A 19,152-nucleotide genomic window follows, 5' to 3' on the forward strand; every position below is an offset into this window, starting at 1 on the left:
GAAAAATGCTAATTAATATTTGATAAAGACAAAAAGAATAAAAATTAATAGTAAATAAAAAATGAAATAAAAAAGAAGATACTGAATATAAAAACGTCAGTATGTGAGTGTATAGGATGGGTGCTAAAAAATTGTAATGTCAAATATATGTGAAATATAAATGACAAGTGATGTTACTTCATGTGAAAAAATGTGTAAATGTCATTCAAAAGCACATCAAAATCCCAAAGTGAAAAAAGTGTATATGAAAACATAGTATTATTTTCCAGTACACTTTAACCCCTTAGTGACAGAGCCAATTTGGTACTTAATGACGGAGCCAATTTTTGCAATTCTGACCACTGTCACTTTATGAGGTTATAACTCTGGAACGCTTCAACGGATCCCGCTGATTCTGAGATTGTTTTTTCGTGACATATTGTACTTCATGATAGTGGTAACATTTCTTCGATATTACTTGCGATTATTTATGAAAAAAACGGAAGTATGGCAAAAAAATTTTAAATTTTGCAATTTTCAAAATTTGTATTTTTATGCCCTTAAATCAGAGAGATATGTCATGAAAAATAGTTAATAAATAACATTTCCCACATGTCTACTTTACATCAGCACAATTTTGGAAACAAAATTTTTTTTTGTTAGGGAGTTATAAGGGTTAAAAGTTGACCAGCAATTTCTCATTTTTACAACACCATTTTTTTTTAGGGACCACATCACATTTGAAGTCATTTTGAGGGGTCTATATGATAGAAAATAATGAAGTGTGACACCATTCTAAAAACTACACCCCTCAAGGTTCTCAAAACCACATTCAAGAAGTTTATTAACCCTTTACGTGCTTCACAGGAACTGAAACAATGTGGAAGGAAAAAATGAACATTTAACTTCTTTTTGCAAACATCTTAATTCAGAACCATTTTTTTTATTTTCACAAGTGTAAAAACAGAAATGTAACCATAAATTTTGTTATGCAATTTCTCCTGAATACGCCAATACCCCATATGTGGGGTAAACCACTTTTTGGGCGCACCGCAGAACTTAGAAGTGAAGGAGCGCCGTTTGACTTTTTCAATGCAGAATTGGCTGGAATTGAGATTGGACGCCATGTCACGTTTAGAGAGCCCCTGATGTGCCTAAACAGTGGAAACTCCCCACAAGTGACACCATTTTGGAAACTAGACCCCTTAAGGAACTTAGCTAGATGTGTGGTGAGCACTTTGAACCCCCAAGTGCTTCACAGAAGTTTATAACGTAGAGCCGTGAAAATAAAAAAATCGCTTTTGTTTACACAAAAATGATATTTTCGCCCACAAATTCTTATTTTCACAAGGGTAACAGGAGAAATTAGACCACAAAAGTTGTTGTGCGATTTCTCCTGAATACGTCGATACCCCATATGTGAGGGTAAACCACTGTTTGGGCGCACCGCAGAGCTTGGAAGTGAAGGAGCGCCGTTTTACTTTTTCAATGTAGAATTGGCTGGAATTGAGATTGGACGCCATGTCGTGTTTGGAGAGCCCCTGATGTGCCTAAACAGTAGAAACCCCCCACAAGTGACCCCATTTTGGAAACTAGACCCCTTAAGGAACTTATCTAGATGTGTAGTGAGCACTTTGAACCCCCATGTGCTTCACAGAAGTTTATAACGTAGAGCCGTGAAAAAAAAAATCGCATTTTTTCTACAAAAATGATCTTTTTGCCCACAAATTTTTATTTTCACAAGGGTAACAGGAGAAATTAGACCACAAAAGTTGTTGTGCAATTTCTCCTGAGTACGTCGATACCCAATATGTGGGGGTAAACCACTGTTTGGGCGCACCGCAGAGCTTGGAAGAGAAAGAGTGCCGTTTTACTTTTTCAGTGTAGAATTGGCTGGAATTGAGATCGGACACCATGTCACGTTTGGAGAGCCCCTGATGTGCCTAAACAGTAGAAATCCCCCACAAGTGACCCCATTTTGGAAACTAGACCCCCCATGGAACTTATCTAAATGTGTGGTGAGAACTTTGAATGCCCAAGTGCTTCACAGAAGTTTATAATGCAGAGTCGTGAAAATAAAAAATATTTTTTTTTTCCACAAAAAAGATTTTTTAGCCCCCAAGTTTTTATTTTCACAAGGGTAACAAGAGAAATTGGACCCCAAAACTTGTTGTCCAATTTGTCCTGAGTATGCTGGTACCCCATATGTGGGGGTAAACCACTGTTTGGGCGCACGGCAGAGCTCGGAAGGAGCGCCGTTTTGGAATGCAGACTTTGATAGAATGGTCTGCGGGCATTATGTTGCGTTTGCAGAGCCCCTGATGTACCTAACCAGTAGAAACCCTCCACAAGTGACCCCATTTTGGAAACTAGACCCCCCAAGGAACTTATCTAGATGTGTGGTGAGAACTTTGAATGCCCAAGTGCTTCACAGAAGTTTAGAATGCAGAGTCGTGAAAATAAAAAATATTTTTTTTTCACAAAAAAGATATTGTAGCCCCCAAGTTTTTATTTTCACAAGGGTAACAGGAGAAATTGGACCACTAAAGTTGTTGTCCAATTTATCCTGAGTATGCTGATGCCCCATATGTGGGGGTAAACCACTGTTTAGGCGCACGGCAGAGCTCAGAAGGGAAGGAGCGCCGTTTTGGAATGCAGACTTAGATAGAATGGTCTGTGGGCGTTATGTTGCGTTTGCAGAGCCCCTGATGTACCTAAACAGTAGTAACCCTCCACAAGTGACCCTGTTTTGGAAACTAGACCCCCCAAGGAACTTATATAGATGTGTGGTGAGAACTTTGAATGCCCAAGTGCTTCACAGAAGTTTATAATGCAGAGTCATAAAAATATATATATATATATATATATATATATATATATATATATATATATATATTTTTTTTTTTTTTTTTTTTTTCCACAAAAAGGATTTTGTAGCCCCCAAGTTTTTATTTTCACAAGGGTAACAAGAGAAATTGGACCCCAGAAGTTGTTGTCCAATTTATCCCGAGTATGCTGATGCCCCATATGTGGGGGTAACCCACTGTTTGGGCGCACGGCAGAGCTCAGAAGGGAGGGAGCACTATTTGACTTTTTGAGCGCAAAATTGGCTGTCGTGTTTTGAGACCACCTGATGTACCTAAACAGTGGAAACCCCCGAATTCTAGCTCCAACCCTAACCCCAACACACCCCTAACCCTAATCCCAACCTGATCCATAATCCTAATCACTAACCCTAACCATAATCACAACCCTTACCCCAAAACAACCCTAATGTCAACCCTAACCATAACCCTAATCAAAACCCTAAATCCAACACACCCCTAATCCTAATCTCAACCCTAACCTCAAACCTAACCCTAATCCCAATACACCCCTAATCACAACCCTAACCTTAACCCTAATCCCAAACCTAACCCTAATCCCAAGCGTAACCCTAATGCCAACCCTAACCCTAATACCAACCCTAATCCAAACCCTAACCCTAATCCCAACTCTAACCCTAACTTTAGCCCCAACCCTAGCCCTAACTTTAGCCCCAACCCTAACCTTAGCCCTAAGGCTACTTTCACACTTGCGTCGTTTGGCATCCGTCGCAATCCGTCGTTTTGGACAAGAAACGGATCCTGCAAATGTGCCCGCAGGATGCGTTTTTTGCCCGTAGACTTGTATTGCCGACGGATCGTGACGGATGGCCACACGTCGCGTCCGTCGTGCACTGGATCAGTGTTTTGGCGGACCGTCAGCACAAAAAAACGTTCAATGTAACGTTTTTTTGTACGTCGCATCCGCCATTTCTGACCGCGCATGCGTGGCCGTAACTCCGCCCCCTCCTCCCCAGGACATAGATTGGGCAGCGGATGCGTTGAAAAACTTCATCCGCTGCCCACGTTGTGCACAATTTTCACAACGTGCGTCGCTATGTCGGGCCGATGCATTGCGATGGCCCCGTACTGACGTAAGTGTGAAAGAAGCCTAACCCTAAATTTAGCGCCAACCCTAACCCTAAATTTAGCCCTAACCCTAACCCTAATCCTAGCCCTAACCCTACCCCTAGCCCTAACCCTACCCCTAGCCCTAACCCTACCCCTAACCCCAACCGTACCCCTAACCCTACCCCTAACCCTAGCCCTACCCCTAACCCTACCCCTAACCCTAACCCTAACCCTACCCCTAACCCTACCCCTAACCCTAACCCTACCCCTAGCCCTAACCCTAACCCTACCCCTAACCCCAACCCTACCCCTAACCCTACCCCTAGCCCTAACCCTAACCCTACCCCTAATTTTAGCCCCAACTGCTCTTCTCCTGCCGGCTGGCAGATGGAGACAGATGGCGGGCGCACTGCGCATGCGCCCGCCATTTTCTTACCGGAGGAAGAAGCCGGCAGCCAGGAGGAGCAGCAGGAGGACCCAGGGACACAGGTGAGTATGGCAGGGTCCCCGAATCCCCCTATTTCTCTGTCCTCTGATGTGCGATCACATCAGAGGACAGAGAATTACACTTTGACTTTTTTTTTTTTTGCGGTCGCCGGTAAACAGTTAATTATCGGCGATCGCAAAACAGGGGTTGCTAAAACCGACCCCGATCATGCTCTTTGGGGTCTCGGCTACCCCCGGCAGCCGAGACCCCAAAGATTCTCGCGGGGCCGGCCGGCGGGCGCACTGCGCATGCGCCCGCCATTTTGATGATGGCGGCGCCCACCGGGAGACACGAGGAGCATCGGGGGAGATAGGTGAGTATTGGGGGGCCACCTGGGACCCCTTTTCTCTGTCCTCCAATGTGCGATCACATCGGAGGACAGAGAAATTAAAAAGAGATTGCGGTTTTTTTTTTGCGATCGCCGGTAAACGGTTAATTACCGGCGATCGCAAATGCGGGGTGGGTTAAAAACCCCCCGAATCATGTTCTCTGGGGTCTCGACTACCCTCGGCAGCCGAGACCCCGGAGAAAATCTGACTCTGGGGGGCGCTATTTACTTTTTCCACAGCGCCGTTAATTAACGGCGCTGTGGTTTAAGTACCCTTAGCGGCCGCCGTTAAAAGGCGTATCGGCGGTCGCTAAGGGGTTAAGATACTTTCTTGTTTTTCTTTAACAGCAAAGAATCATGAAATCATCCAGTCTCCAACAGGTCAGAAACAGCTCCCTAAAGGTTGCCACAAAGCAGCAGGTGATAAAGCAGAATCTTTCAAGGGCCAAATAGAAAACTAAAAATACAGACAGACACAAAGTTAAAAAATATAGTCATGGCCGTAAGTGTTGGCACCTTTGAAATTGTTCCATAAACTGAAGTAAAGTTTTCTCCCAGAAAATTATTGCATTTACACATGTTTGTGTTTACACAACTGAAAAAAAAAGTAAATTGTACATAATTCCACATAAAAGCCCCAAAATTGCCAGGAAAAAAATTGTCGGCACCTTTCCAAAATTGTGAGTAAACAACTTTATTTCAAGCTTGTGATTCTCGTTCAAACTCACCTGTGGCAAGTAACAGGTGTTGGGAATATGTAAATCACACCTGAAACCAGATAAAAAGGGGAGACGTTGACACAATCTTTGCACTGTGTGTGCCACACTAAGCAGGGAGAACAGAAATAGAAGAGAACTCTCTGAGGGCTTGAGATTCAAAATTGTTGAAAAATATCAACAACCTCAAGGTTAAAAGTCCATCTCCAGAGATCTTTATATTCATTTGTCCATGATGCGCAACATAATCAAGAAGTTTCCAACCCATGACACTGTAGCTAATCTCCCTGGACTTGGACGGCAGAGAAAAATTGAAGAAAAGTTGCAACACAAGATAGTCTGGATGGTGGATACGCAGCCCAAATCCAGTTCCAAAGAAGTTCAAGCTGTCCTGCAAGCTCGGGTGCATCAGTGTCAATGCAAACTATTCATCGACATTTGAATGAAATGAAACTATGTCAGGAGACCCAGGAGGACCCCACTGCTGACACAGAGACATAAAAAACCTAGAACGTAGTTTGCCAAAATGTACGAGAGTAAGCCAAAATCCTTCTTGGAAAGCGTCTTATGGACAGATGATAGGGCTTTTGGGTAAAGCACATCATTCTATTGTTTGCAAAAAAAATAACATTGTACCTACAGACCAATATGGTGGAAGTTCAAAGATGTTTTGGTGTTGTTTTGCTGCCTCTGGCACTATGTGTCTTGACTGTGTACTAGGCATCATAAAATCTGAAGATTAACAAAGGATTATGGGTTGCAATATAGCACCCAGTTTCAGAAAGCTGGGTTTGCATTCTATGTCATTGGTCATCCAGCAGGACAATGACCCAAACATATTTCAAGAAGCAACCAGAAATGAATGGAAACAAAACGCTGGAGAGTTCTGAAGTGGCCAGCAATGAGTCCAGATATAAATCCCATTGAACACCTGTGAAGAAATCTTAAAATTGCTGCTGGGAGAAGGCACCCTTCAAATATGAGCGAGCTGGTGCAGTTTGCAAAAGAAGAATAGTCCAACATTCCAGTTGAGAGGTGTAAGGAGTTTTTTGATGGTTATAGGAAGCAATTGATTTGAGTGATTTATTCCAAATGGTGTGCAAACAAATATTAAGTTGAGGTGAGAAATACTTCATTTTCAGGAACAATTTCAAACACTTCCGGCCATGACTACATATAAATATATAATAATATAAAATATGCACTATAATATGGAGATCCTTCCCTTCTGAGCTTTCCACTGTGCCTGACAAGTATTTCCCAATTATATGTTGGGTATTGGAGCACTCATGAGAAATTGCACAACAAACTGTGAGGTCTACTTTTTCCTATTAGCCTTTAGCCCTTATAAAAATGTAAAACTTAGGGTTAAAACAAGATTTTAGTAGTAAAAATTTAATTATTCTTTCTTCACCATCCAATGGTATACAATTCTGTGAGGCACATGTGGTGTCAACATGCTCATTGCACCCCTACGTGAACTTATTGAAAGGTGTAGTTTATAAAATGGGGTCTCTTATGAAGTTGTTCTGCTGCTCTTGTGCCGAAGGGGCTCAACCAATGTGATATGGCACTCTCAAACCAATCCAGCAAAATCTGAACGCTTCTTCCTTTCTGAGCATTACACTATGCCTCAAAAGTAACTTTCGACCACATATAGGATATTGGCATACATAGAAGAAAATGAACAGTACAAATTTTCACACAATTTCTCCTATTATCCCTTTTGAAATTGAAAACTTGGGGCCAAAGTTATTTTTTTGATGAAAAAAATTGAAATTTTACAGTGACTCAGCCCAATGTTAAACAATTCTGTGAATCACCTGAGGGTTAAAAATACTCACTACACAGCTAGACTAATTGTTCTAGATGTGTAATTTCCAAAATGTAGTCACTTTTGGGGAGTTTCTGCTGTTTTGTCATGTTAGGGGCTCTTCAAATGTGACATGGCATCCGCAATCTATTCCAGCCAAAATTGTGCTCCAGAATTAAACTGGCGTGACTTCCCTTCCATGCCTTGTCGTGTGCCCAAACTGTAGTCTTCGACTACATAATGGGGTATGGGCTTACTCAGGAGAAATCACACAACACATTTTGGGGTCCATTTCTCCGGTTACCCTTGCAAAATGAAAAAGTTGAGGCTGAAACAACATTTTTAAGGCCAAAATTTAGTTTTTCATGTTCAAGTCTCTACGTTATAATATTCTGTGAAGCACTTGTTGGATCAATGTGCTTACCACACATTCCACTCATGGCTGTTAGAGGCACATGTCAGCTGTACAAAACAGCTGACATGTACCGGATAAGATGTGGGCTCAGCGCCGGAGCCCACATCAAAGGGAAGGAGTCCGACATCGGCGTACTATTACGCCCGATGCCAGAAAGGGGTTAAAATAGGTCATCTAGATCAGATCAGTGGGACTGATTACTACATTGAAGACAAGTTAACTTGAAAAACTTCTTTGTCTAATGAGTTGGGTTGGATCTACAGTGAGCTTCCTATCATGGAAGCCATCCATCTTATACTTTAAATGGATGGCTGTAACAAGGGAATCAGAACTCTGCCCCTACAGTGGGAACGGAAAGTATTCAGACACCTTTAAATTTTTCACTCTTTAGTTCAGTGCAGCCATTTGGTAAATTCCAAAAGTTCATTATTTCAACATTAATGTACACTCTGCAGTTGGCTGCAAAAACAGAAATGTAGACATTTTGCAAATTTAATAAAAAAGAAAAACTGAAATATCACATGGTCATAAGTATTCAGACCCTTTGCTCAGATTTTACTCTTTTTTAAGTCACATGCTGTCCATTTCCTTGTGATCCTCCTTAAGATGTTTCTACTCCTCCTCCTCATTGGAGGCCAGCTGTGTTTAATAAACTGATAGGACTTTATTTTGAAAGGCACACACCTGTCGCACAGCTCACAGTACATGTCAGCCCAAATGAGATTCATAGGGAAAATAAACTCCAAGTGAATGTGGCGCTAATCACCTTAGGATTTTTTTTAATACATCCACTTCCAGTGAAAAAATGTTAATAAAAGTTCATTTTCTCAAAACTAAAAAAAGGAAAAAATATTTTAAAAATTAGTGATAAGCACCACATTCGCTTGTAGTTTATTTTCCCTTTGAATTCACCACCTATGTGGATCCGAAGCAGGATCAACACATAGTTCTCCAAAGTGAGCTGTACACCTTATTGGATTATAAAAGCCACAGAGAAGAGATGCCTAAAAAATTGATTCCTTGAGAATCTCAAAGTGCATTTCTTACCGAATTTACTGTCGGTAAAAACGTATTGCGCTCAGAGGAAGCGCCGCACTTCTTTTTTTCTCTATTTCCCTAAACCAGTGTATTTCTAAAGGAAAATGAGAATCATGAGGTCAATGAAACTGGCCAAGGAGCTCAGAGACAGAATTGTGGCAAGGTACAGATCTGGCCAAGGTTGCAACAGAATTTCTGCAGTACTCAAGGTTCCTAAGAGCACAGTGGCCTCCATAATCCTTAAATGGAATTAGTTTGAGACCACCAGAAGTCTTCCTAGACCTGGCCATCCAGCGAAACTGAGCAATCGTGGGAGAAGAGCCTTGGTGAGTGAAGTATAGAAGAATCCCAAGCTCACTGTGGCTGAGCTCCAGAGATGCAGTATGGAGATTGGAGAAAGTTCCACAAAGTCAACTATCACTGCAGCCCTCCACCAGTTGGGCCTTTATGGCAGAGTGGTCCGATGGATGCCTCTCCTCAGTGTAAGACATATGAAAGCCTGCATAGAGTTTGCTAAAAAACACACGAAGGACTCCCAGACTATGAGAAAGAAAATTCTCTGGTCTGATAAGATGAAGATAGACCTTTTTGATGATAATTTTAAGCAGTTTGTGTTTAGAAAACCAGGCACTGCTCATCACCTGCCCAATACAACCCCAACAGTGAAACATGGTTGTAACAACTCTGCTGGCATCACGGCATGGCCTCTCATCTCTCACACTATCTTACCCACTGCTCCAGGTCATGTTGCGGTTGTTTCTAGCCAGCACCATATTCTGTGCCTCTGCCCTCTGCATGCTTCCTGGCTGCATGTATAAGGGGGCTGCGCCTGAACTCTCTGGTTGTTATAGGAATCAGGTGCACCTGTCTAATCTGTTCCTGACCAATTACCAAGAGGCCTCCAGTATTTAATGCAGCTCCACCCTGTGGACTGGGCCAGTGCAATGTGTTAGCTCAGTTGGTGCTTAGCTTCTAAGTTTGCCAGGCCCTGCTCTGTGTTACTCCCTCTCTAGAGGCTTTTCTCCTTGTCTTGCCTTGATCTTGTTGTCCGCCCTCCAGGAGGCAGAATATCCTGGTCCCTGTGTCTTTGTCCTTGTGTCTTGTTCCATTGCCTTGTCTGTACTTAGTCTTATCTCGGTCTCCTTGTCTGTGGCTTCCTTCCCTGCTGTCTTTCCTTGTGCTCTCAGTCTGCTTTTGCTCCGCACTCTGGTGGCTCTGCCTGCTCTGTAGCTTTGTGGCTTTACCTCTGCTCCGCACTCCTGCGGTTCTGCTCCGTTCTGCTCTGCGGCTGCAGTAATCTCTTGCTCCAGCTCCTCTCCACATTTCTTGTGGCTCTGCTCTGCTTAGCTCCTGCGGCTGCAGTAATCCCTTGCTGCAGCTCCTCTCCACATTCTTTGCGGTTCTGCTCTGCTTTGCCGCTGCAGAAATCTCTTGCTGCAGCTCCTCTCCATATTCCTTGTGGTTCTGCTCTGCTTAGCTTTTATTGCTGCGCTATCTCTTGCTGCAATACCGCTCCTGTCCGCAGCCTTGGGGTTCTCTTCTTGTGTGAACAGGTCCCAACCTGTTCCTTCATTCTCCTTTCCTTCTGGCTTGTTTCCTTTCCTGCACCTCCTGTGTGAACAGGTTCCTACCTGTTCATTCATACTACATATCCATACCTGCACCTCCTGTGTGAACAGATCCCTACCTGTTCCTTCATACACACCTTCATACATCGTTCCTGCCAGTCCTGTGTTCCTGCCGTCCCTGCCAGTCCTGTGTTCTCTGCCGTGTTCCTGCCAGCCCTGTATTCTCTGCCGTGTCTCTGCCAGCTCTGTGTCTCAGCCGTGCCAGCCTACTTGTCTGAATCTCATCCGTGCTCATGTGCTGGTCCTGCCTGATGCCCGCACCAATCCTAGTGTTCCTGTCTACCAAGTGGGATCAGCAGCCACAACCAGACACCACCCTGGAGTAGCACCTGGCAGCTGCCTGCTTCACAAGCCTGTCCTCACCATCAGAGGCTCTAGTGAAGACCCAGGCAGATGTCATAGTCACGCCCCTTCCAGGGTAGTCTGGTTTGTGGCCCAGTGGGGCCACAAACCCCCCGAGCTCACACCCACCAGTCAGGGCATGAGCATGACAGTTTACACAGGCCATAGCCTCTGCTGTATCCCATGTCCTACTGCTCGCAGAGCATGATGAACTTTCTCTCTATCAGTATGAGCAACCTAAAAATTTGTTCCACCAAGGGTGGTTCAGATTGAAGGGACTTCTGACCCAATTATAATCTCTAATGCTCTATTCAAGCAACTTCAGGCCTATGAGGAGGAGCACGACCCAGCTGACCCACCTATGTTCTATGGGAATCCTGAAGAATGCCAGGGGTTCCTGAAAAAGTGCTTGCACTACATCCTGCAGAATGCAGCTTGTTTCCCCTCTGACCGGGTCAAGGTGGGTTACATCATGTCCTACCTGGCCGAAGATGCTCTAATATGGATAACTCCCCTCTGGGAAGCAGGGGATCCTATCATCATGAACCTAGGGGCCTTCCTGGTGGCCTTCCGTAGAGTCTTTGACATACCTCATCCTGTTTCTCCTGTGAAGTCTTCCCCATCTAGATCCGAGAGGCGCTCCAGATGGGCGAAACCCGTGAAGAAACCTCTACGTCAAGCCATGACCGTCTGTGACCCTCCAGTTCCTCTACCCGTTAAAGCAGCTACTCAAATAGAACCCAAAAAGACTGTCAAGAGTGGACTGGCAAAGCACCAGTCTAAGACCAGTCGTAAGAAGGGCTTACTAGGTCGCTGCTGTTGTGAGGAACACCTGGATAGCCTATGTCCAGGGGATCTAAAGCTCCAAAACTTCGGGCCAGTAGGAGAGACTGCCCTTGGTGAGAATAACTCCCTTCCGCTAAAGTCTGTGTCTGTTCCGGTGCCTTGTGGGAGCTTCGATCCTGCAGATGTGTTCAAGCTGCAAACCAGACCGAGTCTAAGTGTGGTTCCTGTTCCACTGCTCCAGAATCCTGTGCAGGTATTTGGTGATTGCCGAGTCCTACTTATGAACAGTCCAGTGTCGAAGGGACAACTACAGCTCCAAATCAGAGCATTATATGTAAAGAAATTTGTTTTTCACTTGCTGACCTGTTTGCCCATCGGTCATTCTGAGCCAGGTACTCTACTGTCCAGTCCGGTCCGAAGACCCAGCATGGTGCTGCATTTTGAACTACCTAGTCTCCAGAGGTCTCTAGTTCCTATAATGCAAGGTCAGTCTACAGTGTTAACATCCTCTCCATCTGATCTGCTGGCTATTGAATCACGGTGTGCTGACCTCACTGAAGTAAAGGAAACAGTGGCGTCCTCTCCGCACACCTCCAGTGACAATACCAGCAACCAGTTCACAGGAACATCCCTGTCACTTAAAAAAAAAATTCTGAACTCTGGTAAAAAGATGCTTCCTGTAATGATGCCTTCAGATTCCATGTGGCAGGTGGATGAAGAAGTTGAAGCTGAAGCTCTTGCATCTCTGTTCTTCAGCAATCCGGAGGAAGAAATGGTCCAGTTTTGTCAAAGTAACTGGCTGATGGGGCTTGCTAAATGTAAGTATTCTGCTTCCAAATGGCTACTTGCTGATAGTAGCCTAAGTCTCTGTCTTAGTATTGTCACACTAGCAGTATTTGGTCAGTATTTTACATCAGTATTTGTAAGCCAAAAACAGGAGTGGGTGATAAATGCAGAAGTGGTGCATATGTTTCTATTAGACTTTTCCTCTAATTGTTCCACTCCTGGTTTTGGCTTACAAATACTGATGTAAAATACAGACCAAATACTGCTAGTGTGACGGCAGCCTTACTCATCCTCTAATCTAGAAGAGGAGGTCCAGTTTTTTCAGGGTACCAGGCTGAAGATGTTTCCTGTATGTATGCCTCCAGTTTCCATCTGGCTATTGGGTGAAGATCCCAAGACAGAAGTTTTCTCATCTCTGCTTTCCACCAGTCTAAAGGAGGAGGTTCAATTTTCTTGTGATGATGGGCTTAAGTTGGATCCAGTTAAGGTGTCTTCAGTGTCCAAAGAATCAGATTATGTTGTGGTCAAATCACAAGCTTCCAAGTCCCTGCTTTCAGTTAACCAGGTGAACTGTTCCATTGCCTTGTCTGTACTTAGTCTTATCTCGGTCTCCTTGTCTGTGGCTTCCTTCTCTGCTGTGTCTTTCCTTGTGCTCTCAGTCTGCTTTTGCTCTGCACTCTGGCGGCTCTGCCTGCTCTGTAGCTTTACCTCTGCTCCACACTCCTGCGGTTCTGCTCCGTTCTGCTCTGTGGCTGCAGTAATCTCTTGCTGCAGCTCCTCTCCACATTTCTTGTGGCTCTGCTCTGCTTAGCTCCTGCGGCTGCAGTAATCTCTTGCTGCAGCTCCTCTCCACATTCCTTGTGGCTCTGCTTTGCTTAGCTTCTGTGGCTGTAGTAATCTCTTGCTGCAGCTCCTCTCCACATTCCTTGTGGCTCTGCTCTGCTTAGCTTCTGCGGCTGCAGTAATCCCTTGCTGCAGCTCCTCTCCACATTCTTTGCGGTTCTGCTCTGCTTTGCCGCTGCAGAAATCTCTTGCTGCAGCTCCTCTCCATATTCCTTGTGGTTCTGCTCTGCTTAGCTTTTATTGCTGCGCTATCTCTTGCTGCTATACCGCTCCTGTCCACAGCCTTGCGGTTCTCTTCTTGTGTGAACAGGTCCCAACCTGTTCCTTCATTCTCCTTTCCTTCTGGCTTGTTTCCTTTCCTGCACCTCCTGTTTGAACAGGTTTCTACCTGTTCATTCATACTACATTTCCATACCTGCACCTCCTGTGTGAACAGGTCCCTACCTGTTCCTTCATACACCACACCTTCATACATTGTTCCTGCCAGTCCTGTGTTCCTGCCGTCCCTGCCAGTCCTGTGTTCTCTGCCGTGTTCCTGCCAGCCCTGTGTTCTCTGCCGTGTTCCTGCCAGCCCTGTGTTCTCTGCCGTGTTCCTGCCAGCCCTGTGTTCTCTGCAGTGTTCCTGCCAGCCCTGTGTTTTTTGCCGTGCCTGCCAGTCCTGTATTCTCTGCCGTGTCTCTGCCAGCTCTGTGTCTCAGCTGTGCCAGCCTACTCGTCTGAATCTCATCCGTGCTCATCTGCTAGTCCTGCCTGATGCCCGCACCAATCCTAGTATTCCTGTCTACCAAGTGGGATCAGCAGCCACAGCCAGACACCACCCTGGAGTAGTACCTGGCAGCTGCCTGCTGCACAAGCCTGATCTCACCATCAGAGGCTCCAGTGAAAACCCAGGCAGATGTCATAGTCACGCCCCTTCCAGGGTAGTCTGGTTTGTGGCCCAGTGGGGCCACAAACCCCCCGAGCTCACGCCCACCAGTCAGGGCGTGAGCGTGACAATGGTCGTGGCAGCATCATGCTATGTGGGTGTTTTTTAGATGCAGGGACAGGACCACTGGTTGTCATTGAAGGAAACATGTGGCCAAGTAGAGACATCCCATATGAAAACCTCTTCCAGAGCGCTCTGGACCTCAGACTTGACCGAAGGTTCACCTTCCATGAAGACTATGACACTAAGCACACAGCTAAAATAACAAAGGAGTGGCTTCAGAACAACTGTGACCATTCTTGACTGGCCCAGCCAGAGCCCTGACCTAAACTCAATTGATCATCTCTAGCAAGACCTCAAAATGGCTGTCCAACATTCACCAGCCAACCTGACGGAACTGGAGAGGATCTGCAAAGAAGAATGGCAGAGGATCCCCAAATCCAGTTGTGAAAAACTTGTTGCATCATTCCCAAGAAGACTCATGGCTGTACTAGCTCAAAAGGGTGCTTCTACTCAATACTGAGCAAAGGGTCTGAATACATATGACCATGTGATATTTCAGTTTTTCTTTTTTAATAAATTTGCAAAAATTACTACATTTGTTTTTTTTAGTCAAGATTGGGTGCAGAGTGTACATTAATGTGAAAAAAATTAACTTTTTTAATTTACCAAATGGCTGTAATGAAACAAGGAGTGAAAAATTTAAGGGGTCTGAATATTTTCCGTACCCTCTGTATACCACTACAGGTATCACCACTTGCTCCTCATCACCCTAAAACATGAGCAATTACAATCTTTATTTAGTAAATTACTCTGCTCTTCTAGTATCAGCAGCAATTCGATTAGGACAAATATATTTGAATATTTGTAATTAATATTTTATGAGCATTTAAACACTAACATTATTATTTTATTATTATTATTTATTTATATAGAACCATTAATTCCATGGTTCTGTACATGAGAACATGAAACTTATCACACGTTTATACAGTTAGATCCAGAAATACTTGGACATTGACACAAGTTTTGGTATTTTAGTTGTTTAGCAAACATATTCAAGATACCGTTATATAATCAATGTAGTTTAAAGTGCAGACTCTCTGCTTTAATTTGAGGGTGTTCACATCCTAATTGGAGTAAGGGTTTATGAATTACAGCTAATTAAAATGCTACCACCTCTTTTGAAAGGTGGCAAAAGTAATTGGACAATTATCTCAAAAGCTCTTTACCGTGCTGCATGGGTTATTCCCTCTTTAATCCATCATCAATTAAGCATGTAAAAGGTCTGGAGCTGATTCCATGTGTGTCATTTGCATTTGGAAGTTGTTTCTGTTTACATGCAGTCAACGGAGAAACACACCATTAGGCTGAAAAGAAAGAAATACATCTGAGAAATAGCCGAAATATTAGGAGTGGCCAAATCAACAGTTTGATAAATTCCGCAAAAAAAAGCACACTGATGAACTTGGGAACTCAAAGTCCTGGCAGTCCACAGAAAACTACAGTTGTGGATGATTGCAGAATCCTTTCCCTGGTGAAGAAAACTCCCTTCACAATATCCACCCAAGTGAAGATCACTCTCCAGTAGGTGTTTCAGTATCTAAGTCTACTATAAAGAGCAGACTTCATGAGAGCAAAAACTGAGGGTTCACCACAAGATGCAAACCATCAATCAGCCTTAAAACTTAAAAAAGCATATTTGACTTTGCCAAAATTATCTAAAAAAGCCAGCCCAGCTCTGGAAAAGCATTCTTTAGACAGATGAAACTAAGATTAATCTGTACCAGAATGATGGGAAGAAGAAAGTATGGAGGAGGCTCGGAAGAGCTCATGGTTCAAAGCACAGCAAATCATCTGTAAAACATGGTGGAGGCAGAGTTATGGCATGGGCATGCATGGCTTCCAATTGCACTGGGTTACTAGTGTTTATTGATGATGTGACCGAAGACAGACGCAGCCGGATGAATTCTGAAGTGTACAGGGCGATCTTTCTTTTCCGATTCAACCAAATGCAGCAAGGTTGATTGGACGGCACTTCACGGTATAGACAGTGACCCAAAACATACTGCAAAAGAAACTGAAGAGTTTTTTTTTTTTTTTTAAGGCAAAGAACTGGAATATTCTGCAATGGCCGAGTCAACCAAAAGATCTCAACCCCATTGAGTGGCATTTCACATGCTTAAGACAAATGACACATGTACCCATTCAGATGGAGACGTTTATTCTCAGTGAGGTGAGGCAAGTGTAGGACCTGGTATAAGAGAGATGCCGTAAAGGGGCTACCAGGTACACATAAAATTGGCCATTTTTATGCGCTAAAAGCTCTCATTTTTCATATTTCTAGTGCAGTAATGCAGTTCAAATTTCATGTTTTCAAGTTTACATGTTTTAGCGCTGCAGTGTGCTGCCTTGTTTACTTAACTATATACGAGTTGGCGACTCTAGGTTCAGCACCTGTTCACACTTAGTCTATGTTTGGATGTGCCGGTCAGATTTTTGAAATGTATTCTTTAGCCTTCTGATCGTGCACTCCGCCTCCTAGCTTCAGGTGTTTTAATTACAGCAGGTCCAATACCCCTCCACAGAGAGAGAGAATTTTAGTCTAAGAAGAGGTTTCACATGTACCCATTCAGATGGAGACGTTTATTCTCAGTGAGGTGAGGCAAGTGTAGGACCTGGTATAAGAGAGATGCCGTAAAGGGGCTACCAGGTACACATAAAATTGGCAATTTTTATGCGCTAAAAGCTCTCATTTTTCATATTTTTAGTGCAGTAATGCAGTTCAAATTTCGTGTTTTCAAGTTTACATGTTTTAGCGCTGCAGTGTGCTGCCTTGTTTACTTAACTAAGACAAATGAAAGGCAGAAAGACCTACAAACATGCAACAACTGAAGTCAGCTGTAGAAAAGGCCTGGCAAAGCATCACAAAGGAGGAAACCCAGCGTTTAGTAACGTCCATGGCTTCCAGACTTCAGGTAGCAATTGAGCGCAAAGGGTTCTCTACAAAGTATTGAAAATGAACATTTTATTTATGTAAATTTAATATGTCCTATTGCTTTTAAGCCCTGGAATTGAGCAGCCTCTGTAGAAAAATGGCTGCAATTCTTAAACATGTCACAGGATACTTTTATTCAACCCCTTTAATTAAACCTGAAAGTCTACACTTCAATTGTATCTCAGTTTAATTTTAAATCCAAAATAGTGGCATGCAGAAGCCAAATCACAAAGATTTTCTCACTGTCCAAATATCCAAATATTTTTGGACCTAACTATGTCAAATAAATACATAAAGATGTGCAGACTGAAATGTCTCCTGCATTAGCGTTGCTTCAGGCTCAGCCCATATAGTATCTATAGACAGTATGTGGAATGTCAAGCATTGCAAGGGAAACTCTTATAAGTGGTTGTCCCTATTACACTAGAAAATAAGGAACCTCATTCACTCAGTAGCACTTCGTACCTAGACGTATACAGTCACTGGCTGGTGATCGGTTCATGTAGCCACATATCAATAGCCTTATTTATTCTAAAATATGACTAGCACTAATTACCTTTTGAGTCACCACTATTTCCTCCTTGATTGGGCCCTCATTCCTCTTGTGTTACTCTGTAATGTCTGATATTGTCTATACACGAACCCTCCTTATTGTAAAGTGCTTCGGAATATGTTGGCACCATATAAATAAAAATGATTCTTATTCTGTTTGCAGTACAGTGTAAGTGTCTTCTCCGCAGGCTGTTTGCCCTTGTTCAATATGGTAGGTTTGTTGCGCCCTCTGCTGGTCAGTAGATGAAATAAATGTTGTTATAACACCTAAAGTGATGCGCTTTTATTTTTTCACTTACATACATAGTATTAAGAAAAGAGTGTATTTTAAATATAAACTTTCCCTATCTTTAAAGTCTTTATATATGTATTACCACTTACTTCTGTTTCGCGGCTGCTCTTCTGTTCCTATTGCGCAGCCATGTCCTGGTGAGGAGTCATCTTTTTATGACACATTAAAATGCAAGTGTACGAACAACCCTGCAGCTGCAAGATGGGGGCTGTCTCCGACATATGAGAGAGAACGGTCTTAACCTTTCCTACCTTTTCCATTACCATATACACAGCAGTGTGTGACCTAGATCAGTTCTCATTGTGACAAATGTTACCATAAAGAATAGTTGTTTCCTGTAAATGTGGCTGCTATGCCAGTTACATTTCCAGTGGGAAAGCAGTGCTATAAAATACATCATTATCATCCATTAAAGTAAAATTGCTAATTAAATAGGGAACAAATTAAGCAAAAATGAATTTGTTAAACCATATATACATAAATATATATATATACTGCATATATATGTAGGTGAAGTGATAGAGGGCAGATATGTGTCACTGCGCATGATGGTGTCAATGATGTAAAACCAGAGTAGTTTCCTCCAGCACAATACATGTTGAGAGGATGAAATGAGAGTTATGTTATGGTCCGGTTTTAGTGGACGTCCACAAAAGGTGGGAGGGTGTCCACCGTATCTCCACATGCAGAGTCCTGAAAGGACCTGTGTGATGTCAAGATCAGGTGATCAGTCACATAATGAAGGAGTCACAAGGTCTGAGCTTAAATGGCTGAACGCCAGAGCTTTCAGTGTGAATCTGGAGAGGGAGCACTCGAGGAAAGTGTGGCTGGGACCTGTAAGCCTGAACAGTGTGTGTTTTGCCAGCCGTGAGCGGTAGGAACCACGCTTACAGAAGGACTGTGTTTGTTCTGCCACCATTATGTTTTGTTTTCCTGTTTTGCCCAGAGGGCTGTATTTTTCTTTACAACACCTTGGTTTATATTGCCTACAATAAACCAATGGAAGTACTTAAAGTCGCAGTGTACCCGTGTCTACCTCCGTGTGCAGCTGAGTGAGCCGATCTACCACAATATATATATCAAGCTGGTAGGATCTATATATAGCTCCTGTTCTAGTGTAGATCAAATTCCTACAAATTTCAAAATAAATCCGAGATGGTGGTGAGTCCATAAAAATCACTCAAGATTAGTGTTACGTTACAGGGTTCCAAATTCAACAGAAAACCAAGTAAATATCATATCTGCTGCAATGAGAAAACACGAGAAAATCTCTATCAAATGGTATAACT

General features: G+C 43.3%; 1 long non-coding RNA gene across 2 annotated transcripts in view; it reads right to left on the bottom strand.

The window, feature by feature from the left end:
- The window catches only part of LOC138641400 (uncharacterized), a 95,677-nt gene extending 77,999 nt beyond the window's left edge, over positions 1–17,678 (bottom strand). Inside the window, exon 1 of one of the 2 annotated variants that reach the window (XR_011313817.1) lies at positions 17,576–17,678. This is a non-coding gene — a long non-coding RNA (uncharacterized lncRNA). Of the gene's footprint in view, positions 1–15,253; positions 15,334–17,575 lie in introns of those variants that run through there. The other variant, XR_011313818.1, reaches the window with a different exon arrangement.
- Positions 17,679–19,152: the final 1,474 nt, after the last annotated feature.

Source organism: Ranitomeya imitator, chromosome 6, assembly GCF_032444005.1.
Source record: "Ranitomeya imitator isolate aRanImi1 chromosome 6, aRanImi1.pri, whole genome shotgun sequence".
NCBI classification, from domain to species: Eukaryota; Metazoa; Chordata; class Amphibia; order Anura; family Dendrobatidae; genus Ranitomeya; species Ranitomeya imitator.